Source organism: Anser brachyrhynchus (genome assembly GCF_964034855.1).
Source record: "Anser brachyrhynchus genome assembly, chromosome: 10".
Lineage (NCBI taxonomy): Eukaryota > Metazoa > Chordata > Aves > Anseriformes > Anatidae > Anser > Anser brachyrhynchus.
In genome coordinates, this window is record NC_137705.1 from 12,224,343 (window position 1) to 12,248,587 (window position 24,245).

General features: G+C 49.3%; 1 long non-coding RNA gene across 4 annotated transcripts; it reads left to right on the plus strand.

Annotated features, from left to right (window-relative positions):
- The first annotated feature begins 2,999 nt into the window (after positions 1 to 2,999).
- Positions 3,000 to 23,207, plus strand: LOC308200404. Of its 4 annotated transcripts, XR_013955603.1 has the most exons (7): positions 3,000 to 3,395; positions 4,131 to 4,261; positions 8,735 to 8,892; positions 12,425 to 16,556; positions 18,975 to 19,220; positions 20,630 to 20,739; positions 22,493 to 23,207. It is a non-coding gene; the product is annotated as an uncharacterized lncRNA (long non-coding RNA). The 4 variants fall into 4 exon arrangements; XR_013955602.1 differs by having other exon boundaries at positions 18,975 to 20,739; XR_013955604.1 differs by lacking the exons at positions 18,975 to 19,220; positions 20,630 to 20,739; positions 22,493 to 23,207 and adding an exon at positions 18,130 to 18,280 and having other exon boundaries at positions 8,732 to 8,892.
- Positions 23,208 to 24,245: the final 1,038 nt, after the last annotated feature.

A 24,245-nucleotide genomic window follows, 5' to 3' on the forward strand; every position in this document is an offset into this window, starting at 1 on the left:
GAGTATTTGTGGCGTACCATCTTTTTTCCACCTAGTCACACCAGCAGCCTGGCTCGGGATGATGCTGAAAGCCCTCACCAGCTGTGCCAGCGCTTCTCCCCTCTCCCCCCTTTTTTCCTTCTCCTTCCACCTCTTCCTTCGTCTGAACTTTTCAACCCTGCGCCCAGTGCAGATTTTTACAGTAACTCAAGCCTTTGAGAACTGTTAATGCCGTGCTATTTTCACAGAGACACTGACGGGCACTGCCAAAATGCCGAGCACCCAGAGCCGGCCGTTCACGGACGTGACCACACCATGGGCAGAGCACGGGCAAGGCTTGTGCTCGGCAGGATTTCCTTGAGCAACGTGACTTCGGTGTCGCGCACGAGGCAGGGTCGTCGGCCACGCAGCAAACGCTGCTTCATCAGCATGGTTTTAATAGCTTGGCAGAGGAAAAGAAAGCAAGGTTTTGTGATGAAACAGGAAGCTTCCTTGAGTCCTGGAGCCTTTGAAGAATTGTCAAAGGAATGAGAAGGCTGGATGTTTGAAATGGCTTCGGGTTGTGGGGCCGGAGGGGGGCAGGGGGACACGGGAGAGAGGCAGTGAGTCCAGACCTTCCCAAGTCCCACACTCTGCTCTTTGTTCCCCTTTTTTTTTAATTATATGAGGCTTTTTCATTGCTTTTTTTTTTTTTGGATGCGCACATGCACTCTCTGAGGTTAGCAGGAGTTTTCTCAGCGCAAGCCCCAGTCCTTGCCGGCAGGACCCGCCTGCGGAGCGGCGGCAGGAGCAGCCCTGCCATCCAGGCTCTGCTCGCGCCTGATGCAAAACCACGTGTTTGAGGAAGTGTTTCTGGAGTCTGAAAAGGTCCGGTTAGTTGGTTTTTTTTTGTAAAGATTTTTTTAAATTTATTTCTGCCCCATCTATTTTTTGTGCGTGGCACGGCTGCATGGCTGCAGGAGCAGCTGGGCCATGCCTCCTGGTCCTCAGTCAGCTGAGAGTCACCAAAGGCAATCTCCCTGTATGATTTCTGACCCATTTCCTCACCAAGGACAATCCCTGTATGATTTCTGACCCATTTTCTCAGCGTTTGAAATACAAACATGCCAAAAAATTGTGGTTTGGTGGTTTAACTGTTTAACTAGAGGGAATCAGGTTGCCACAAAACTACCGAAGAGAGGCTGGTGAGGGCTGAGCTCAGAGGCATGTTGCGTGGCTCTCGAGGGGACCGGCCAGGAGACCTGGACCAGCTTACACCCACCTGAAGGCTGGAGCTGGGGAGGATGCCCAAATTTATGACAGCGCTGCAGAGATGCCTGCGGACAGCAGGGGATGAGGCTCATTTTCTTGCAAAATCCAGAGCGGGGAGGATCAGCTCCAAGGGAAGGGGGCTCTGCCCTTCCCTAGGCGAAAGCTGCTGGTGATGGGCTGCCTTCCCCCTCGCAGGGTGCCCTTCCCAGTGCCCAGAAATGGCAAGGCGTGAGCACGGGGCGGCCGAGAGGGAGCACCCAGCTGCCTGGCACAGAGGGCGAGCCTGGCTAAGGGAGCCCGCGGGAAGAGCCAAGAGACTGTCATGACACTGAGCTCTCCTCCGTGCTAATTGTACACTTGGGACCAAATTTAGCCTGGTGCAACTCTGCTGAAGTCACCAGGGATTAATTTGGCCTCTGGTGGCTCCATTGTTTTAGCTAAATGAGTCAGAAGAAGCAGCCTATTCTTATCTGCGCACAGTGGGGCGGTGACAGTAATGGCTCGGCAAGGCAGACCCCAAAAGCAGTGTGACTCGGACCTGGGATCAGGGCTACCATGAGCCGAATGGGGTTGCAAGAGGAAATGTTTTGACGTTTGGGTTATAGATGGAGGCAGGCTCGGTGTGGGCGCGCTGGCGGCGCTCACCGCTGCTGCAGGCGGAGGGGAAGGGGGCTGTCAGGTTCCCTGAATATTCGGCGGTGCCGGTTGGAGTTCCTCAATTCTTTGGCTGCCGGAGAGGGAAGCTGTGGCTCTGGAAGGGGCATGTGGTGTCGAAGGGGACTTCACACCGCTTCCCAGCCCAGCAAGAAAGGGAGCCACGGGCTGGAAACAGCCAAAAAGCACCGCCTGCATCCCTTGGTTGCCTGTGCATCCGCTGGGTGCAGGGCTCGCACGGAGCTGGAGATGTCCTGGGCAAGTGTCAGCTGCTGGCCCAAGGTTTGGTGTGTTTCTGAGCTCCCTCAATTTCTGAAAAATTCAAGATGAGTTGGGAAGTTGTGATTTTTTTTTCTGCACCAGGTAGGGTGCAAGCTGTTTGCAAGCAGAGAGGGATTTTCTGGATGTGCTGCAGGAGCCGCAGGCCTCGGGCAGCCCACATCCAGCCTTGCAGGGGGCTTTGGAGAGGGAAGGTGGCACAGAGCAGGGCATGGCAGTGGGGCTGCAGACCCCTTCCCGTGCCCAACCTCCCTGTTCTGTGCTGTGCCCCCTCGGCACATAACCACAAAGCCTTCAGTCTCTTTGGCCATCAACCCAACCATGGCTGAATACGCTTTAAAATGAGCCCAAAATAACGCCAGGTGGAAAGTGGGGTGCTGCAGTGGGTGCATCCTGGGGCTGTACAGGGAGCGGGGCCGCAGCGCTATGCAGGAGGCTCTGACCCTGCCCAGGTAACTACATAATGAGCCTCTTGGAATTGCTCCCGTCCCTGCCAAAGGGGTGGGCTCGGGGGATGCTTTTGTTTGCAGTAATGAACCTGTAATTATGCTGCATTTCTTGGTTTTAGCCGCATTTTTTGCGTGTGTGCTGTTCTCTTTGTATTGACAGATTTATGGCTGGGATACCCCGCTGCACCCTGGCCGCGCGGCACTCGGTGGAGACCGGCTGACTGTTGTCTCAGCGAGGTGCAGGGTGGGGGCACGGGGCCCTTGTGCTGCCTCAGTCCTCGAAGGGTTAAATAAATACGTTAGAATTAATAAAAACGGCAGAGGCGCCGCCTCTCCAAAAGCCACTGTTTTCAGCAAGGTCAGGAGAAAAAAAAATTTTTTTGAGCTCCAGGTGAATTAAGGAAGGAAGGGAGAAAAAAAATTTAGGGAACGATTAAAGTGCATAAATAAATAAATAACATACACCAGATTTCAGCTCCGAGGCGCTCAATAAAATTACACTTTGAAATGCAAGGATTAAGCGGAGTAGGTGACAAGGTAACTTTGTTAACAGGCTAATCTCTCGCCTTAACAGAGACAGGGGATTTACATGTGACTGCACAAAACTGCTTTATGGTCTCTTTTTCCAGCTGGAGATGGTAGGAAGGGGGCAGGATGAGATGGGACAGGGCTGGATGCCATTTGTAAAATGGGTTTAAACTGCCTTTCTTTTTTTTTTTTCTCTTCAAAGCAAGACTGCAAGGAAATGTGTCACCAATAATCAGCTGTCTCCAACCAGTTCAGGTAGGCAGTGCTGAAGATGTCATGGGATGATGAATAACTGGCTAAAAGCATTGGTGGTGCCATTTTGTCCTGGATGGTTTTATCTGCCTTCTTTTAAAAAAAACAACCAGCAGCATGGTCTATTCAGTGCATTATATCAGGACTTCTTTTGCCTAGAGCCTCCCCTCTAAATTTCAGCATTTCTTCACCCAGGGATGTATGAAATCAAAATGCAGGTGACTTTATTTCACATTGTCCCTCTGTTCTTTGTGTGCAAAGGGGGGAAGAAAAAAAAAAAGAAAGAAAGAAGTGCTTCAGTTCTTTAAATTTCTGCCTGTCTGCCCATTACTTTAGTGATGGGAGGGTGATCCTGAAATGAGACCTGATTCTATCAGTGTGGGTTTTTTCATCCAAACCCTACAGTGCCCACCCCAGTGTGCCAGGGTCCAGCCACCCCCTGCTAGCCCCCTGCACCAGGCATTGAGCCCCTTGCTTTGCCTTTTTGCTCTTTGAGCATCAGCATGGCTCTCCAGTGCTGGCTGTTAAACCACCCATGGTGAAGCAGGGGGAGATGCGGGGAGCCGTCAGAAGTTCAGACCTTCTCCAGGCTTCTTTGTCTCTGGAAAAAAATGACAATGAGAAAGCCATCTCCTCCATAGTCTTCATTTGAAATCCAACAGAAAGCAGCAGGACGAGCATGTTCTCTGGTTTTAAATAGCTCTGGTGAAAGTATTTATCATGCTGTTTTCATTGCAGCATTGCTGGGGCGTTTGTGCTGGCTGCGGGTGGAAGGACTGATCTTGGAAGGAAACTCCATGTGAAATCCCCAGCCTGCTCTGCAGATGCACGTGCTGGGCCATTTCTGGACGAGCTTTCAGCTGCCACAGGTGGGTGAAGGTGGTCTCGGCCAGGAGGGCATGGGGGGCTGAGGTTTCAGTGCGGGGGCTGTGCTCCCCCCAGGTAGGGAACAATGCCTCTCCACCTGCCTGGATGCCTGTGCAGCAGGGGAAAGGTGTTTTCACCCACCGGGGCTGTGCACCTCAGCCGAGTGTGACTTTTTAAACATTTTCCAAACCATCAGCCCAAAGAGTCTTCTAACACTGCAAAAAAAATGATGTGGTCGAGCATTTCCCCTCAGCCTCCCAACCTCAGGGTTATGGCCGTTCCCATGCTTCGAGCCACCTTTGCAGGAAGGCGTGTGTAAAGGCTCGGCACCGTGTGTCCCCAGAAAAGCCTGCAGGACAGCTTGTGGGTGACAAAAAACAAGTGTCCCCTTGCTGCTGCCACGGGTCCGCGTGGCTGCCGTGTGCCAGGGCTCCTCGGAGGTGCCCTCTGTAAATATGGGTGGGCTGCTGGCTCTGAGCACCCTGAGCACTTTCCCAGCCACAAATGAAACAGAAAGCATGAACCACCCGCTTTAAACATCACGCACAATCCCAGCTCTGAAGTTTCTCCATCGTTTGGGCATTAAGACCTATTCAAACCAAGCAGCAGACACTTATTCTGTGCAGGAATCTGACCAATTGTTTCTCTTCCCTCTCTTGTCCTTATACCTTAAATCATTTTGACCTTTAATTGGCCCTAATTTGCCCACAGACGGCCCTGGGACCCTTCAACACATTTGCTTGTAATTGGGTCCCTTTGTTATTTTTCCAGAGAGCCGCTGCTGGTTGTTTCTTTTTGAAAACACTGCGGCGTGTCATTGAGAGCGGGGCGCTTTTAAATGAGCCCTGCTGGGGGCCAGGAGAGCCCTGTGAAAAGCCCAGCAGAGAGAGACAGGGCTATCTAAACGCAATTATCATATCACTGCGAAAACGTGAGACCAGCCCCAGCTTAAGCAAACACCGCCCGCCCCTCAGCTGCCATCCCACCGGGTCGGGATGTGGCTTGGCGGTGCCTTGGCTTTGGTGGTCCTTTGGCTTTGGCCACTCTGCTTAAATCCACCTCGTTTTGGGGCGTTGGTTTGCAAGCATGTCACTCTGGTGCAGCTCCAGGGAGGAATAGGAAAGTCTGGGAGAAAAGCTGTAAGAAAAAGCAGCTCTGCTGGTGAGCAAACGAACCAGCACGTCCCGACTCGGGCCCCGCGCGCTATTAATCCGGCTGTGGCCACAGCTTGCCCCTAGCCCCGCTCATAATGTCATCAAGATCTTAACTGTCCAAAGTGAAGTTATAACAGTGAGGGATAATACCGCAGCCAGATAGCATCTGCACTGCCTCCTGCGCTAATGGACGGTTGTTCTGTAACCGAGCCTCCCAGCTCCGCCAGCCCTGCAGCACGGAGACCTCGCTTTAATATTCGCTCCATGCAGACCTTAAAATCGAGTTAAGTTACAGTGCTGTCAAACCTCTGACCATGGGCTGTTGTGCTGACGGTCCTCATGTCACCAGCTGAGATCGAAGCTGGTGCCCAAGCAGCCAGGAGCTGCCGTGTGAAATCATTTTTAGTACCAGATCCCAAATAAGTTTGCCTTCCATGGCTTAAAGCATCCATGCGGGCAGCACTCACGGACTCGGTTAGCGAATTATATCTTGCATTGTACAGAAAATTGAGTGAGCATGGCTAGTAAAAGCTAAGGTGGCGTTTCTGCCCTGCAGAGGGGAGATTTGTACCAGCTCAGCCTGTGTGCAGCTCCAGCAAGGAAAAGATGCTGGTCTCTGTGAGGGTGTTCGGACACACGATCCTTCCCCTCCAGCTCTGAGTGCCCAGGATTCTTGCATATGTAAATGTTTGTAGAGTCGGGGCTTTGTTTGTATTGCCTGTTTACTAATCTAAGTTTATATTTAAGCTTCTGATATTCGGTTCATTTTTTTTTTAATGGTTCATTTTTTTTAAACCATCCATAGTTTTAAGGAAAGGTTTTTCGTTTTGTTTTTAGGCAGACATCCGAAACGTTCCTTGTGAGTTCAGGTTTGGCTTGGGGTCTCCAGTTTTGAGCAGTGATGGAGAATGAGAACTGTGCTGTACACAGACTTAACCTATCCGTGTTCCTGACACTCCTTTGTCCGAAGTGCTGCCAGGACACGCTGCTTCTGTCTCAGCATCCTTCGTGCCAGACTGTTTTATAGGTCTGTGCTCAGTGCTGACTCTGCAAGCTGAGCCTCTGCCCTGCCTTCAAACAGGGCAAGCACAACAGGGCACACCTGCATCTTCCAGCAATTCTTCCAAGCCCAAACCTTCCTGGAGGCTTGGACAGAACCAAAGCGTCATGTTGGGATAGTAGTCTCTAGGAAGGGGATGTCCATGCCGTGGAAGCCCTCTGACAGCACTGCGTTGGTGTGATCCGGGTTACCCCTCACTGGTAGGGCAAGGCGGCATGGGATTTTGTTCCTCCGTGCTCTGACCGCTGTGTGTGGAGGAGCAGAAGCCATTGGGTCTCAGGGCTGTCAGTCCAGCGCTAAAAAACTCTTTCAACAATGCCCTTTTTTATATTAAAAAAAAATAAAATCATATTTTTCCAGAATACTCAGTGATGAATTTGGGGAAGCTGGTAGGAGGCCAAGGAGCTCCAGCAGAGTGGAAGCTGGGTAACATTCCCGGGAGTGACCAGGGACGCTTTCAAAGCCATCCCCCCATCCCTCCCAGCTGCCAGAGCAGAGCGAGAGCCTTGGCGGGCAGGGGAGCCGCTGCCTCCTTTCCTTGCAACCAGATAAAGAGGACAGACTCTCCTTTTTCAGCCCATTCTGCTCACACAATGGGAGAAGGGGATCAGCGCCAAAATTACAAGTGTGAGCCCTTAATGCATCAGGTCGAACAATGGGCTTCGGAGGCGTCTGCCCTGTCGGAGGAGCAGTACAGCTAGTTCTGACTACCCAGGCCATGGAAAAAAACCTCATTGTCCTGGCGAAACGCTCCCCAGAATGAAAACACCCTCCCCCTCTTTCTTCAGCTTCCTAATGGGAAGCAAAATAACAAACTGGGCCCACAATTAAACAAACATGCCACTAACCGAGCAGAGCTCAAGTGTAACAGATGTTGTTGCAGTTGGACCAGGCTGGGGACCGGCAGCAAGCCGTGCTGGCTGCAGTTCTCAGGATGTGGTGGCTGCAAGGGTTTCGTTGCCGTGCCACAGCCTTCTCCATCCATTGATCTTTCCTCCTTTTCCTCCAGTGCACCTTTTCCTTGCTCTCCTCCTCCTCTTAGCGCATCCCTTCTGCTCATCCTGCCTGGCCGCCCCGCTTACTGCTTCATGTCTTGTTCATTGCAGATGGCGGTTTGCATTTTTTTTTAACACTCAAAAACACAAATAGGATTTTGGAAAATCTCAAGAGGTAGGGCAAAGGCACTTCAATGGACTTGTTAGGCGAGTATGAGTATGGGCGAAGGTAATTATTTTTCTCCAATTATTTTTTCTTGTACCACAGGCCAGCTCTGTCCCCTCACTGGCATGCTGTCCCCACGAGGATGCTCACTGCCACCTCCCAGGTCCCCGCACTCCTCCAAGCTCAACAGTTGACTCAGGTTTTGCTGCGGGACTGGAGATAGGCACAGGTGGGATCCCCCCGGAGCATTGCTGCCAGGCTCAGGAGGGAGCAGGAATGCACCTGTGCCTGCAGACCTGGCTTTTTGCCACTCAGTTTTCCAGTTAAAAACCTATTCCACCCAATTTGCCAGTGCTGGTTTTGCTGGGCTAAGGAGTTCTCCTCCCCAAAATCACGGACATCTCTACGAGAGATTTAGTGTTGCAGAGATGAGAGAGATGGCTGAAGAAGGGCAAGTATGAAAGGGAAGCTGTGTCCTTGTTTCTGTATTTGGCTGAATCCATCTTCTCTGTGGCTTCATAGCGCCATGATGGGATCTCTGAGGATTAAGGTCCTGAAGTCCACCTGGCATCAACTGATGCTTCCTCTGCTTTGCTGGGAACTCTTCCCTCCAACTCCATAGCAAAGGGACCAAAATAATTTGTCACCTCCTGGAGCCAGAGGCTGGTTTGTCTTGCTTGCTGCCCTGCAGAGCTGTGACAGCAGGGCCATACACTGCTGGAGGAAGGAACCAGAGGGGCTCGGTACAGAGGGAGCCCTGCGGGGTTGGGTGCAGTCTGAGGGTCCGGTCTTTGGGCCACTCGCTGGACCAAAAACATTAGGTCCAGAGATCCTGACCACACCAACCTCCTTCTCTCATCTGGGAGCCCTGGTCACCACCACCTGGCTTGTTTGGAAGAGGCACACCGGGCTGTGATGTGGGTCACCTACGTAAGTGCATGTTTATGGCTTATCTTTTGTTCTGCTTGCTCCTTCCAGCACAAGGACCTGTGCAGCAGGGTTTCGCCTTGCCTTTTACTGTTGTAGCACAGCGACTTCTGCAACTATTATTAGAAGCTTGGAGACATAAGAAAAGTTACTTCTCTTTCTCCTTCAAGCAGGGGAGCTGGAAGAAGTGGGGAGAGCCCTGAAATCTTCCCTGAGCTGTCTCAGAAGGACTGGACTAGCCTGAAGGCCACCAGAGCCACAGCCCAGCAGCACAGTTTGGGACACAGGCATCCCACACCCAGCATCCAGCAGTGCTGGGGAGTAGATCCAGGTAAGCAGCTCAGTGGGAAGCCTCACTTGGCTCAGGTTTACCCGTTTTGCTAGGTGAAAAAACCAAGGTGAATGTCCTGGTGGTTCAGCCCATGGAGGCACGGAAGGAAAATCACAGCAAAGCCAGCCAGCCACATATTGGTTTACTTTTCACTTAAGATTTGCTTCTTTTATACTGCTTAGTGAGGCAAAGCACCTCAGATGAAAAATTTTGTCGGGGTATTGGTTTGGACTTCCTTTTTCACAGTCGATACAAGCAATGTATGCACGTATGTGAGTGCACATTTGATAAGTACAGGAGCAGTTTTACAGGGTTGGCTCCATTAGAACAGTTGATGACATGAGCTAAAATGACCAGGAATTAACATCCAGAAGTGGATGTAAAATTATCAGACTTCAAGAAACTCAGGAGAAATCCTGTCCTATGAAACACTGGTGCATTGTTCAAAAAAGGCACCTCTTTTCTCACCACCCTTCATTCTTCACCCCACCCCCTTCTTTCTCTCATTTGAAACTCAAATTTACCTCTGTTCAATTCCTGCTCTGTTGCCCACAGCATCTTTTATTTTCAGAGCAGCTGGGCAATGCAGGTTTTGAGACTAAGACCTAGAAAGACACACCTTGTTATAATAATGTATCCGGGCTGTGGCTCACTTGATCCTGCTCAGAGCCTGCCCAGGATGCTCAGCGGCAAAAAAAATAAAATAAAATTTTAAAAAGTATTTTTGGTTGGGTTAGCTTTATGCCAGCTCAACACATTGAGGCAATTCTCTGCACAGTCAGGTGAGAAACAGAACGGAAAGAGGGACCGCGGAGGAAAGTTTGTTAATGTTCGTATATATGCATATATATATATATATATATATATATAAGTTGTATATTTTTCCTGGTTTGTGCTCAAGGCGTTGACCTGAACATGCTGTTTAACAACAGTTCTCCACTTAGTCCTGTCCCAGCAAAAACGCATGGGGTTCTGTATTTTAAAGCCTATTTAATTCAGATCTTCTCTAAGCAGGACTATTTTGATGGAACTGGGGAAGTGATGACACAAATAGTTATGCTGGCAGACGAGTAGAGGTGACAACCTTTGGATGGGAGCTGTGATCAGCAGATGTGGACGAGCCCCTCGCACCTCTTCACGGAGCGTGGCTACAGCCGAAACAGGAGGCACAGCCTAGGGCTTCAGTCACCATCTCACTAGGTCAAAGGAAGGGGCGGGGGAATCAGGACGGAGTAAATTAAAAGTATTCTGACTGTCTGCTTATAAAACCAATGAGAGATTTTTTTTTTTCTGAGATTTGAAGATTTGGCTAATCTTCCACCATTCTGTTATTTCTATTGTCGATCTAGTGCCTGGTTTAATTCCCATCCCAGACAAAAGCAGAAATACCAGGATACCACAAGTAGCTGCTGGTCTGCGTAGCTTTTCAGGCCAGGTAGAAGCAGAAGTAGAGGGGATTTCTCACGAATTTTCCAGTCCATTTCTAAAAGTGTGTCCATACAGTTGTTTGAGCGTCTCAGCCTCAGATGCTGTAAGGCACGAGCAATAGCAGTGTTTCTGGCTGTGATTTGGCTGCAACATCTCAGATGCCTCGGATGCCACGAGATCTTGAGGGACAGAGCCTCCGTGCATTGCTCTGGGTCTGACGGAGCATTTACTGGAAAGAGAAGGTAAAGCAAAGGGGGAACACCCTGTGTAACAGAGAGCAAGGCAGGAGTGAGCGAAGCCAAACGATGCTGCAGGACAGCGATTCCCAGCCATTGTAACAGCCCTCAGGAGAGCTGCTACAAACTCCAATAGTTTGTAACAGCCCTGAGGGACGAGGGCCAGAGTGAGGGAGATATCAGCCAGCTTTGTCCCCCTCACAGGGCTGAAGCTCAGCATGACTTGGAAAGCAGAGGATTTATATTTTCTCTCTGGGAAACGGGGATCTAACGATGCCAGCTGATTAGGGCTCCTCTGATGGGAAGTGCAAAATAGAAGGATCGCATAACCCTGCTATCTACTCGCCCCTAATCCACTGATTTCTTCTGCTCCTTCTTCTTCTGTCCCTCCTGGATGGAGCCCTCACTTTTACAGGGCACTGGCGATGCGGCAGCGTGTTCGTGCAGGGCTGGAGCAGCAGAAGGGGCTCTCACTGCTGCCAGACCAGCCCCGAAGGAGCCTGTAGCCCCCAGGCTGCTGGTGAGGGGCTGCCTGCGGCCCACCTTGGCCCCACAAGCACCGGGGACGTCTCTTTGATGCAAAGCCCCTTTGGCCCCGTGCTGCCGGGGGGAGGCAGCCTCCCTGCTCTTTGCATTTCAATCGCCTGCATCTAAATCCAATCGTCGGGAATCTTATCGTGACTTATCGTAAAGAAGCCCTCTCTGCTGCGTAATTACAGGGGCCAAACGGTGCGGGTCCTTAAACGCTTTGTGAGTCAGCTGATGGGGACGTGGCCTCGGGTACCAAACCCCCCAGCAACGAAGGCCATCATCATTAGCTAACCTCCTTCAGGGGCCGTATGTGGCAAGCGCTGGAATTCGCCACTTTTCTTCATCAGCTTTTGACAACTACTTGCTTGATATAATTACTTTCGGTGTTATTTAAGGCTCTGACTAATCGCACGGCAATGGCCAGGTTTATAATGCAACAGTGTGTAGCCTGGAGCAAATTCTGACATAATTACACTGTATAAATTCCCCCATTAGAAACGACACTGCATTGGCATTGTGTACAAAGCAGCCATGGTCCAGTCAACTGGCTCTGTGAAAATCTGTCTGACAATTGTTTACCCTGTTGGTGTCTTATTGACACTTTGCACAATGATGAAACTGTTACATGGCAAGGGATGGGAGCCAGAGGCTGGGCCCAGGCTCTCGTTTCCTCTCTCTCACTTCAAGTGTGGTCGTTTTCTTGCCTGGTTTTCTCTGGATGAAGCTTTGCTCGCTTCTGATGGCTCTGAAACAGAAAGAAAAACCAGTGGTTGCGGCACAAATCCCAACAACCCATAGAAATCCTGCTTGGGGTTGCACTGCCTGCCCTAAGGAGCGACTGCTCCCCAGGCCCTGACCCTGCAGGGAACATGCTACCCCCGCAGGATTTCAGTCTCCCTCTGGCCCCGGACACCTGAGAGCATTTGAAGTGTTGGGAATGGGATCTAGGGCCTTTTCCGATCTTTAATTTGAAGTTGGCTCTGGAAATCTCCAACACAGGAAGGCTTAGGGAAGCCAAAAATAAAGTTTTATGGCTTATAGCTGAAGAATTGGAAGAAGGTGAACACCTGTGTCCCTATTCATGGAGGATTGTTTATCACACTATGTAGACTATAGCAGTTGATTTATGAAATCCCAAAGGTTTGAGCTTCCTTATTTCCCTATGGAACAGACTATACTTTAATGGAGCTATTGTCATGTCCATTTGGAAACCATTGGGGGTTTTGTGCAGAATAAGTAACGTTGGAAGCACTCGTCCATTTTCACTAAGAGCCAAACCCATTAACCACCCCTCAAAACCTGGAGCAATAACCCATGTCTTTTTTGTTTGTTTTCAGTGTCACCAGGAAAGCCGTGACCTCAACAAGCCACGCAGGCTCCTTCCTGTGCAGTAAGTAATGCCCCTAAGAAAGAGAAGTTTTCCAAGGGTCCTAAGAGGTTGGAGCAACGTCCTGAGCTGCTGCCGCATGTATGGGAACAGCAGTGAGGTCCCTGCGTGTGCTCCCAAACCCCAGTGTCCCCGCACTGAGCGGGTCCCTATGGGAACACAGTGTTTTTCCCAGTCCCACCAGCAGCTCAGTGGGACCCAAGCAGCTCTCCCTCCCAGGGCTGCACGTCCTTGCCGGGGCGAGGAGCAGCACAGAAGAAGTGAGTGCTGCCATGGCACACCAAGCTGTGGCTGAAGGAGTATTCGGATACCCTGGGCTGCCAATTCAGAACTTTCCTAAAACCAGCAGTAAAATTCGCCTCCGATTCCTTTTTAGGAAAAGAAGGCTGTAGTATAAAGTCCCATTTTCTAGGCATTAAAAGTTTACAGTCTGCACCATTAAAAGCAGCATTCTGTGTCAAACTTTAATGTTTGGTCTTCAGGAACAGCTAGGAGGAAAAGAGAAGGTTCCCTGTTTGTTCTACAAAACAGGAAAGTGCTTGCTTTCTATACTGTAAATATGCATTAGGGAAGCTCTTATAGGCTCGTGCTGGGGATTTGATGTTTTTAACTGACTACATTCCTTACATTTTTGTATAACTGCCAAGAAAGCTAAATAAAATGGCTTTTTTAGTGTTTTCTCTAAGAATAGCCCTGCTTCTTTGTAAATATAGCAAAGGAATTGTTGATAATAATTCTTTGGGAGAATAACTGGTGTTATTGATGTTACAAGTAGAAAGATTGCTGTTTCTCTGTCTCAGAAACGCAGCTAACCAAGTGGGCTGGGACTTCAGAAAGCCCGAGCATTCCTTAGCCAGTTACTGAGATTAGACTGGTTTCATTCCTGTGCCAGAAGGTGTAGAAATCAGAAAGGGAAGACTGGCACTGAAACTAAAAAAAAAAAAAAAAAGATTTGCATTTTCTTTCATAATGCAAAACTGAACTTTTTTCCTGCTTGTTTGCATTTCTCAGTTTGCAGATAGTTCTGTCTTCTGCCAACTTGCCCAGAAAAGCTGAGGGTTAATCAGCTCAGCATGACTCAAATATGCACAATTAATACCTGGGCACCCCAAAACTTCTGTGGTATTAGGTCAGATCCCACCCTCCTGAGATACCAGGAGGCAAAGGCTGTCATTCTCACCTAGAGGTTGACAGAGTGAGCCAAATTTAGACCACTGACCCCTAGATGTTGCTGGGTTTGAAGCCCTTCATGTGCCAAGCCCTTAGATGGTTTTTGTAAAGCCATATGATGACTAGCGGTAAAATCAGTATTGTAGCATGAGAACTTGAACCAGTTTATGCCATGCTTAATGCTGCCGTCCAGGATTGCCAGAAGGTGGAAGGCACATAACCCACTTTTATGTCATGTCTAGGAAACAAAAAGGCTAACATTAATATTTTTAGGGTTGATTGAAAGCATCCGTCTTTCTTACAGCCGAGGGAACCTCTCACAAATGTTCCCTGTCACCAACCAGACCTGCACTTCAGACAAGCGTGCAGAGATTTGGTGCTTGTTCAAGCAGGCCTCATCAGGGCTGGTAGCCCTTGTTAGGATTATTTTTCAAAACAGAGACTCAACGGGGCCAGGCTGCAGTGTATGCTGCCCAGCTCCTGCCTTCTGTTTGCTCCAGCTCTTCCTCCTCCTTGTTTCCCCAGCCACTCCCTGTCTCTGCTGGAAAAGGCAGTAAATGGTTGCTCCTGGTTCACCTTTACAGTGTCACTCAGCGTTTATAGATCTCTGTTATATTCTCTCAGTTGTTTTCTTCCCGTCCTGAAGTGTCACAGTCTCTAATTGTGTTCCTCATAGAGATATAGTAGGTAGAAATAGGATCATATTGGGAAAAGATCAGTCGTGTCATGCTTTTTTCTTTCTCTGTTGTCAGTTTGGTTGCATGGTCTCCTTGTCAGTAAGAGTTCCTCTGTGCCAGATGGTGTTTGTGGCCATGCGTCTTGGAGTCTTTTGAGCCAAAGAAATTGTTCTGTGTTTTACCTTCAAGCCTGTGCTTGTGCCACAGCTTTGACAAGGTTTTCTGCTCAAAGTTCTGGTTATCTAGAATGTAAAACTCATGGAGGCTGAAAGGGAAATGCACATCATCATCTGTGTGAGCGACTTGGGAATGTGACGTTGAAGAAGGGTGGAAGGCAGAGTTCCTACCCGGGAAGAGTTTTCAAGATCTGAAAAAATCAAAACAGCCTCCAGTGTTCCCCTTATCTATCAATTAAAATAAAATCATTTTTTTTATCGAGATTGAGAGATGCCACACTGACTGACTGCAGTATTAGCGAGGTTATCTGTGGTTTAGGAAATCCAGATTCACATGCTTCACCTCTCATCTCCAGTGCGCTTCTGGGCTGTTGGCTGCTCTGCTTGTACTCCTAGATCTCTTGTTGTCACTGTTAGCTCTGAATTCAGGTTGAATCTTACGCAGGTCAGACGTTCAGGTCCAAATACCAGCCAACTTAACAGAGAGCAGCCAGGCTGACAGAACTTCAACCCGGAATGAGGACCAAATGATGAAAATTGCATGTCCTGTGAAGTTTCTGTCATTCAGAGCTAAATCCACATGCTAAACTTGAGTTGTCTATTCCTTTCACTGCTTGTTGGAAAAGTCGGAGTACTCTGATAAAGAGTGTGTGGAGTACAGTGAGAGAAGAACAGGTTAAATGTTGCAGGTGTGCTCAAATCAGGGCGGGGGGAGAACCCAAGAGCAGAAGTATCAGGGATTTAAACTCTGTGACTTGTGCAAAGCTGGAGAACACAGCCCTGATGGGATGCAATGTGTGTTTGCCCATAAGAGGCCCAGCCCTCCTCCAAGTTACGCAGGCCCCAAGAGATCTTGTTCTTCGTATGGGATGACCATGTGCCTAAGACGTGATGTCTTAGGGGATGTGAGTGAGGGCTGCTCCTGGGGTGGGTGCTGGGAGCACAGTGTGAGAGCGTGTGATGCCGTGCAGAAACACAGCTTAAGGTCAGACTCAGCTCTAAAGCTTCCCCAGAATCCCAAATCCTCTTTTTATATGAGTTTCACTCAAACACAAACAATTAAAGAATTTCATATTCTCCTACTATGGTGGAAAAGCCTGGATGCTTCTCTAAACTTTATTAAATAGCTCCAGAGAGTGCCCTAGATGAGGGTCCTGCTTGGCTTCAGACAGCCTGTATCTTTGTCTTTGGTGTAAATAGATCGGTTGCCAATGCCAGTTGGCAGCGGGGAAAAGAAATAACACAGCCTGTTGAAAAGAGGAGGGAAAAAAAAAAAAAAAAGCAGCTCTAAGCCTCGTCTCTGCTTGTATGACCGGAAACATTTGACAAGGACCCCGGTCAATGGCAGCTTTTCAGAGACCTCTGCGTGGGCTATTGCACATCCCTGCTATCTGCCTCCACTTACGTTTCCTCTCCGAAGGACGACCCCCGTTCCAGCTTTCGAGCTTAATCGCCATACGTTCTGATGCCTGCCTGGAGCACAGGAGATGCATTTTGTAGTTTTAATTTTGGAATTCACCCCATTAGTGGCAGCGGTCTGGTGGGACGGGGGGGAACCTTCCCCTGGGCCGGATCTCTCTGGAGGCCAGCTGCTCTCTCATCGCCAGGGGTTTGTCAGAGCGTGCAGTATGCTAACATCCTGCCAGCTCACCTTTCGTAAGCTGACTCGAAAGCATTATTCCCACCAGTGCAAACAAGGCGTCTGCCACATGTCTGCTGGTTTCTCCCTGGTGCGCTGAGGCAAAGCAGCCCTTCCTTGTCAGTCATTGACCAAAGCTGTTGACTCTGGAACGGCTGACCGGCTGACTGTGCTGGTTGTAAGGGATGCCAAAACCTCCTGAAAGCTGGGGAGGCAAAGGTGTTTTCTTTTTAAATGAACTAAGCTGTAGAAGGAATTTCCCTGAGAGCTTGTTTGATATCTGGAATAGAAATGGCTTTCCTTCTCCATCTCCACCTACTCAACGCTCCGTCGCACCCAGAGAGCCTTCAGACACATCTCTCCAGACTGCCCTGAATCGGAGCTCCTCTGTGTTTTGTTAACAGCTGACAAATACTCCAGGTGAGCCTGTCTCTAATGTGCTTGCTGGGTTATTGTAATGGCCTTAGTTTAGCCTAGGCAGTATGTAGTAGTCGTAGAGCTCATTTTTTGTTGTATCAGGCATTTCCAACAGGGCTGAGCTGGAGGAGGAGGTTTGGTCCAGTTTGGTTAAAATCACAGCCAGTTTGAGTTGTCCGTTAACACTCAGGTATGGTACACCTCGTGTTACAAACGTGTTCTGTGCTTCCACAAGGAGCCACCCTGCTCAGTTCATCAGGGAGCTCCCCCCTTCCCCTTCTGACCCTGCTGTGCGAGAGGCATTGTGCAGACGGACACACAGCAGAACAACCCCACAGTACAAGTGTTTTTTAAAAACAAGCCTTGTTGAGAGGAGTGGTAAAGCAGCCCTACCTAAAGACACAGACAACACCTGGTGGCACCAATAACGCGCTGGAGCTGTGAGCCTAATGCCCTTTGGCTCCCACAGGAAACAGGACCTCTACCAGCATCCGTAAATAAATATCCCCCTGCGCCTTTATACACTTAAATACCTTTCCAAACCTGGCTCCTTGCCTGTTTCCCGTTCTCTGCTGTGGCTCCTTTACTTCTGCACAGCAGCGGGAGCAAGGAGCTGGGCTGTACAGAGGTTGTGTTGTGCTAAGTGCTGTGCAGGCACCGAACAAAAGCCCTCCGACCACTTCCCAGCATCTAGCTGCTGTTGTTTTAAAAGCAACCCTCCCTGGCTCTTTTCTTTTGTCTTTTATTCATTGTTTCCTTGCTTCCTTTATACACCTGGTGCCTTCCAGCTAGAATACCATTGCTGTGCTCCTGTGTGAGCCAGGCCACGTTGGTCACATGGGAAGGAAAATTTACCTGTGCCCAGCCTATCTGCAAGTGGTAAGCGTGGCGGGGCTCAAGCTGTGATGCTTGAACCAAGGGTACTAGGGGTAATGCAGCACCACAAACTTAGCGTGTCAGGGTTCCCACTGGGACTGGGGAACGTCAGCACCGCTGGGAGATAGAAAATGCAAGAGTTTAGACCATGGAGAACTGAGCAGATGCAAACATGTGACACAACCAAAAAGCTGTGCTCCGAGAGAGGCAAGTTACCCCAGCTGTGCCTGGCGCGGGTGGGTCGTGCTTCTCCCCTGCCTAGGCTGTTTGTTTGACAGCAGCTACCACAATGGGATTGTGTTCAGGTTTGTGTCAAGGAGCTTCATTTCTTGCATCTTGAAGCTTATCTAGGTAAAAATGATTGTATTAACAATCAGCTGACCTTGGGTTCAAGCTCAGAGTAGCAATTTCAATCCACCCTTGAGTTACATAAATCCAAGCCACTATATTTTAAAGAAAAAGGTCTTGAGCTGGTGTTTCTTGTGAAATCCCAAGAGGAGAAGTGTGTTTTCTAGGTGCTCTGGTGCATTTCAGGTTCATTTTGGGGCTCGGCATTCCATGGCAGCTGGTTCTCTGATTACTTTATATTAAGGACCAACTTCCAGTAACATCAGTGGGAGCAGGATTTTAGCTCTAAAGCTATTATTAACTAATACAGCACAACAATGCCTGGCTTTCGTTCTGTTTTGTTTTCTCCCAGGGTCGGAACGTGTGTGTATCCCATTAACTCTGTCCTCGCTGCTCTCAAGATGTTCCACACAAATGATTTTATTTTTTTTGTAAGAAAATATATTTTACTAGGCAGTTTTATGAGAGCTGACAAAATGCCTCGTAAATAACCCAGCAGGAAATATGGGGTAAATAAAATTTTTTACAACTTTATCATAAACCTGAGAAGTCTTTGGTTCCTTTTCGAATGGAATGAGCAAGGTATTTCATTAAAGGAAAAGACATGCTCTCTAAAGCCCAACAATTACAGACACAATGCCTTTTTAACCTGCAATTCAGTCAAACAGGTTTGGTGGCAGTGGAAAATGTAAAAGGCCCTGTTTTGACACTTTGGGTCATGCTCCCCACAGATAAACTTGTGCTGTGGGTTCCCTGCACGGCAAATCTGGAGAACTGGTGTGCGCCTAACCTGCCCTGCATTAGCCAGGACCTCCAAGGAACCACATATCTGGGGGAACATGCCCAGGACAGGCTGCAGTTTCGTGTTGCCTTTGTAAAACTCCTAGCACGGGGGGCTGTGGTTGGGCCCCTGAGTGCAAGGGGAATGCAAACAAATATGGTCCTCAGGTCTTCGGCACAGGCCTGAAATGAGATGATTTGGTCAAAGACCAAGTGTCTGAAATAGAAACGCTTGGAACAAGCCTCAGTCCTTGAACTTTGCATGAAGGGGGAATTCAGCTCTCACCATGAGGATCTTTGACGTGTGATATTTTGGTACTGTGGGAAGATGGGAGGGGGTGTCTCTTTTAAGTCCTTTGCACTTGTAAAAATTCATGTTGGTATCCATGACTATTTTCTACTTAATGGTGAAAACAGATCTGGCAAAATACAACCTGTTCCTGGGTGTACGAGAGGTATGGAAACCACCTTCAAAGGGGATAAAATGCCATTGTATGCCTACTTGATCTGATGAAATACAAGAAAATAATCCGGAGTGGAGGTCTTCACCATTTCTAACACCTCTGGTTCTCGGATCCACCCTCCTTGCAACTCAGGGTTGGCTGAAATGGAGAAAGGACCAGTGGTGGGAAGGCTGAGCTTCACGGAACTGGCGATGTTCAGGTATGCACGTTATCTTCCCTGCGCTGGGAGCAGGGCTCCCCAGCTCATCAGGGGAAGACTGGAATGGTCTCCACCACCACGGTGTCACCTTGCTGGCACCACAGGTTGTACTGCACGGCAGTGGCCCCCACCTCTCCTTCAGGGCATTGTTGCATAAAGCCCACCACCTTCCCTTCCAGGCACTGTTGCATTCCCCTGCCCTGGCTCCCATCCCTCCAGGCTACAGAGCCCTTCTCCACCCAGCTACCCACCTGATCACACAGGTCCTTAGGACATCTCCAGCAACTTCCTGCAGGAACGTTACATCAGGGAAATATTTAAAGCCTTTGTAGCTCTAATACCTTGTAAATAGGAGGTAAGCCCACCCCACCCCACCACTCCTGAGCACTTTTGATGTTGGTTTCTTCTGCACTTTGGGAATGGGGCACCTTTGGGAGAGCTGGGTCCCTGCCCCAACAGGTCTGCGGTCCCGCAGCCTGATCCCACACCAGCACTCAGAGCCCCAGCTGACATTGAAGCCAAGTCAGGGTGTCCCTGGGAGCTTTGCTTGTATAAGGGCTCCAGCCTCTGGTACATTGTCTGGAAAGAGCTGAGTAAATAGGAGAGACAATTATTGTAGCCCTTTCCCGAAAGGAAATTCCATATTGGCACCAACCAGCGCGTTGTATGGCAGAGCGCAGCCCTGACGGAGCAGGCTTCCCCGGCAGCGACTGACAGCATGTGGAGGGAAATTGGCTTTTCGGTGGGACATGTGCTTCAGTGAAAGCCCATATGTTAGGGAGTTATCTGTTGTGAATCCCCCAGTATTATCCCCACGCCTCTGTCACCACCCCCCTGCCTCTGCCCTCCCCTCAGGCCCCCACCCCGACGCAGAGGTTAAATAAAATATCATTTCCTCCTGATTTAGCCTTTGTCTTTGGCAATCAAAATGCCCTTCAGGCCCCTGTGGAGTCAGCCTTCCAGGTCAGGGTAGGACATGGGAAACCCCTTCCCAGGCATTTCACTGCAGATAATGTCATGGCTGATTCATGAGATCATTCAAAGTGCTGCCTTCCGCCACGGCTGCTTCTTTTGGTGCTGATGCTTCTTGGCTTGGGTTCCCTCCCTGTGACAACACCTCTCCTGCTGGCTGGATTTTACAAACTGATTCCTGTGCAGCTGGGAGAGAGACAGGAGGGGTGCTCAGAAGGAGAAGAGGAATAAAGGGGAGTTAGGTCGGCTGCAGCAAGGCTCTGTACAGGGCAGGAACAGACTGGGAGCCAGCAAACCCTGCCCTGCTCCAGGAAGGGACAAGAAAGGGGGGAATGTGTTTACCTGCCTATAAAGGCAGCACTCAGCATCACCTATGTATCATTCCTCAGCTTCAGGGCGCAATACCAAACGATGGCATATATTTTTATTCATTATAGTTCCTCTGATCTCCTGCTTGGCATCTCCCTGGAGAGTCCCACTAACATTAACACCCGATAGAGATCATGCTAGCAAAAGCACCAGTGGTGGAAAGGGAAGACCTATAAAGGTCAGTATATTCCCTTTATTTTACTATGGTCTGCTGTTATTTTAACCTCCCCTTGTGCAGTTTTACATACTTGGGCTGAAAGTGTAAAGAGGCAGCAGGGAGATGGAGAGCGCTGTCTTCACCCTGAAATGTGCAACACAGGTAAAATGAGGGGTGGGTGGGGGTGTTTTTGTCATTTGTGGGGACTTCAAGGTAAGTAGGGTGAATGCAGAAGGCATCTCCAGGGTCAGTGTCCATCCTACAGAGCCATATGCTGAGCTGGCTGGGTTTGTCCATTTAAGTGTGCAAACGTGTGCATGTGAGGGGCATGCTGCTGTTCAGCATCACGCAGGGATACATCTTGGGAGAAAATCAGGCTGGTGCAAACTGTCAGTTGTCAGCCGTCATCCCCAAAGCAGTGTTTGTTGGCATGGCTCAGTTACTGAGCTAACTGCCAGGCCTGTCCTAGGACTTGGCGCCGAGCATCTCCTCGCTGCCTGCTCTCTGCAGGAGGCATGGTAGGGAGGCAGGAAAAGGCAGGCACTGAGTAAAGGACAAGGTATGGGTTGTGTATGTGCATCCACCTTACCACGGGGTGATCCATGGGCCAAAGCACCCTGTATCTGTGGTGGACGGAGCTGTAGGGAATCAGCTCGCAGGAATTTAGGCATTAAGGCTGTTCCCTGCATTCCCTTGCAGAAATAGAGCCTTATTTTAAAATGTAAAAATTTTTATTCTCTAGTCAACAGCCTGCTAACTAACTACCTAAAGCATTTCAAAAAAACAAGACTTGAAAATCAGAGGGAGACAGCCCAAGTGGCGGAAGGGAGGGGAAAGCGCCTGAGAGCCGGGAATGGAGGACAAATGGCCCCCGCCCCGCGATGGTCCCAGCCCCCCATTCGCACCCAGCTAACATCCCTCCCTTTGGTAAACAGAGACAGGCAGGTTGGCACCTTGTCTCCTGCCACAAAGGCGCTGGCCCTTTGTTTCCCTGTGTGACTCCCTGGCAGATGGGGGCTGGAGGGTGCCTGAGGGGTCTGGTTCCAGGAAAGCCTCCAGTATGCAAAGCGTGCCCACAGGCAGGCAGGCAGGAGACTGATGGAGTTCCCCCTGCCTGCGGAAGAGCAGGGCGAAATAGTTTCTATCTCTTCTGATGGCTTTTTTTTTTTTTTTTTCGACTTTGAGAAAACATAATTACTCTGTAGTTTTCCTAACTGAGCCTCCTGTTTGTATAGGAACTGAGAGGGAAACCTGGGATTTGGAGCCAAACTTTATTTCTGGAGTGGTAGAAAGCCAAAATCCTGATGGCAGGAATGTGTGCATATCTGAAATACTTACAACCCTTGCGCAAACTTTCTTAAAAGGTTAGAATTTGGCTCAGGAGTCAGTGAAATGCAAGTTTTACAGAGTCCTAATGCATGCCGATCCCTGCTTCCAGCCCCAAGGGATTTGTTGGGTGTTATTCTCGTGTTTTCGGGGGGAGTGGGGGAGTGTTGACCATGGCAGACAAAGAGGAAATAATCCAGCTAAGGCCACAAGAGTCGATGAAAAGGCCATAGTTAGCTGGTCAGTCTATCTATCATCCACTGGTGTGTTTTAGCAAGGCCACTGCACCATGTATGCAGCTTAACCTTGGTGCATGTGCTGCCTCCAGCCTCCTACACCACAGAAAGCCAGGCAGTTTCTCCTCCATCATCCCCCGCTGTTTTAATGTATCAGCCCAGCTTAGCTGAGGCAATTAAATCACTGAAAATATTCATATTGATTTCTGCAGGGAAGGTGTCAGGTGCTGCATGGGGAGGTTCGTGGCAGATTTCCACACCCAGCTCGGATGTGTCCTTGTGGATGGGGAGTCTCTGCCCTGAAACCTGCCTCAGCCAACAGAGACTCGTCACGCTGGTGTGGAGGTCTCTGGCCAGCTAGTAACAGGAAGATGCCCACACTGCTGTTGGCATGATTTGTCCCCTTGTTCCATTATTTTCCTTCCCTACTCTGACCTATTATTAATGGACCCACCTTCTACCTAGTGTTTCTGTTTCCCCTGATATATTTGTGAAGGCCTCTTATTTTCCTTAATCCCTTTGGCTATAATTAACTCATTCTGCATTTTTGCTGCCCTTATCTTTTCCCTGCAAGCCTTAACTGACTGAATATTCTTGTTTGGTTGCCTCCCTGTTTTCCATTTCTACTAAAGGTTTTCTTTTTAATCCTTAGATCTCTGAGTGGGCTTTACACACTCTTATTTCTTGCATTCTTCTTCTTTATTTACTCTTCTTTTTCTCTCCCACTTTAGTTTTTGTGCCATATAAGGATACCATCTTCCTTACACCCGGGTAGATTTCAGGACAGTCTCATGTGGCACGTTACTTGCTCTATTTCTAAATTCCTCTCAATGCATTTGCCTTTTTCCTTTGGCACTACACCATTCTTTTGCAATATTGAATTTGTCCTTCTCACTCTGGAGATTCCCACATTCTCAAGCAGTTACCTTCTTTCACCCAACACCTTTTGTTCTACAGGAAATGTGGAAAGTAAAAATTACATCTCATTTTATTTTGTGTAAGGTTTATTTTTGACCCAGTAGTGCCCCAAAATTAGCAGGACTGAACGTGGGCTCAGCTCTATAAGGAAGGTGATCTCAAATCTCAGTGCCAAAACCACCTTCAGAGTTTGGGCCTTTTATAACATCCCGGTTTTTCTTCCTCTATGGGAGGAGGAAATTTGCAGCACATGGTGCAGTTCCAGTGTATTTACCTCAGGGAAAGGTGCCAGAGAGGTGAGAGAGCGTGTGGGGGACGGTGGAGGCCCGTCTGCCATCACAGGGCAGACATAGCCTAACTCAGCCGCCATTTTAGGCTGGAGAAGAAGAGGACTTTGGCCACGCTTTTGCTACTTGGTCCACTGATATCCCCTGCATCAGGAATGAACACGGTGAGAGGAAAGCTTTGCTGCTAACAAAGAGCTGTAAACAGAAGTGGTGTCTGCAGCCATGCTTTCCCTTCTCCAAACCCCGCGTGGGCACCCTGAGGAGCAGCTGCCAGCCGTGCAGGTATGCTGTGTGTGATTTGGTGGCTGGGAATGGTGATGAACAGCCCTTCTTTTGTCACCCTTTTTGTGGAAATGGGGTATAAAAGAGAGCCCTTGGCAAAGAGTTGCAGGTGAACTTGTCCCAGCTGGTGGGACATTGCCTCTTGGCCCACACTGCTCATGCAGAGCGGGCAACCAGCTAACTGTGGATTGATGAGGGAAGAAGGAAAACCAAACTGACCATTTTTACCCCACTACCAGCTCCCTTTGTCCTCCCTGCCATCTTCCCCAGGCCTGAGCCTCCACGGAGGCATGGGCCATGCTGCTTTGACAGCAGGATGGCAGCAGGAAGAAAGTTTTATGAGGGGTGATGGACGGCTGCCTTTCCTCCTGAGGGTCTCCCTCCCTGGTGTCAGGCAGGTCCCAAAGGAGATAGGGACCGGCTGCCTACTGCGGACTGTGCTCAGGCCATTTTACTGGCCTTGCCCCTTGGCATCACT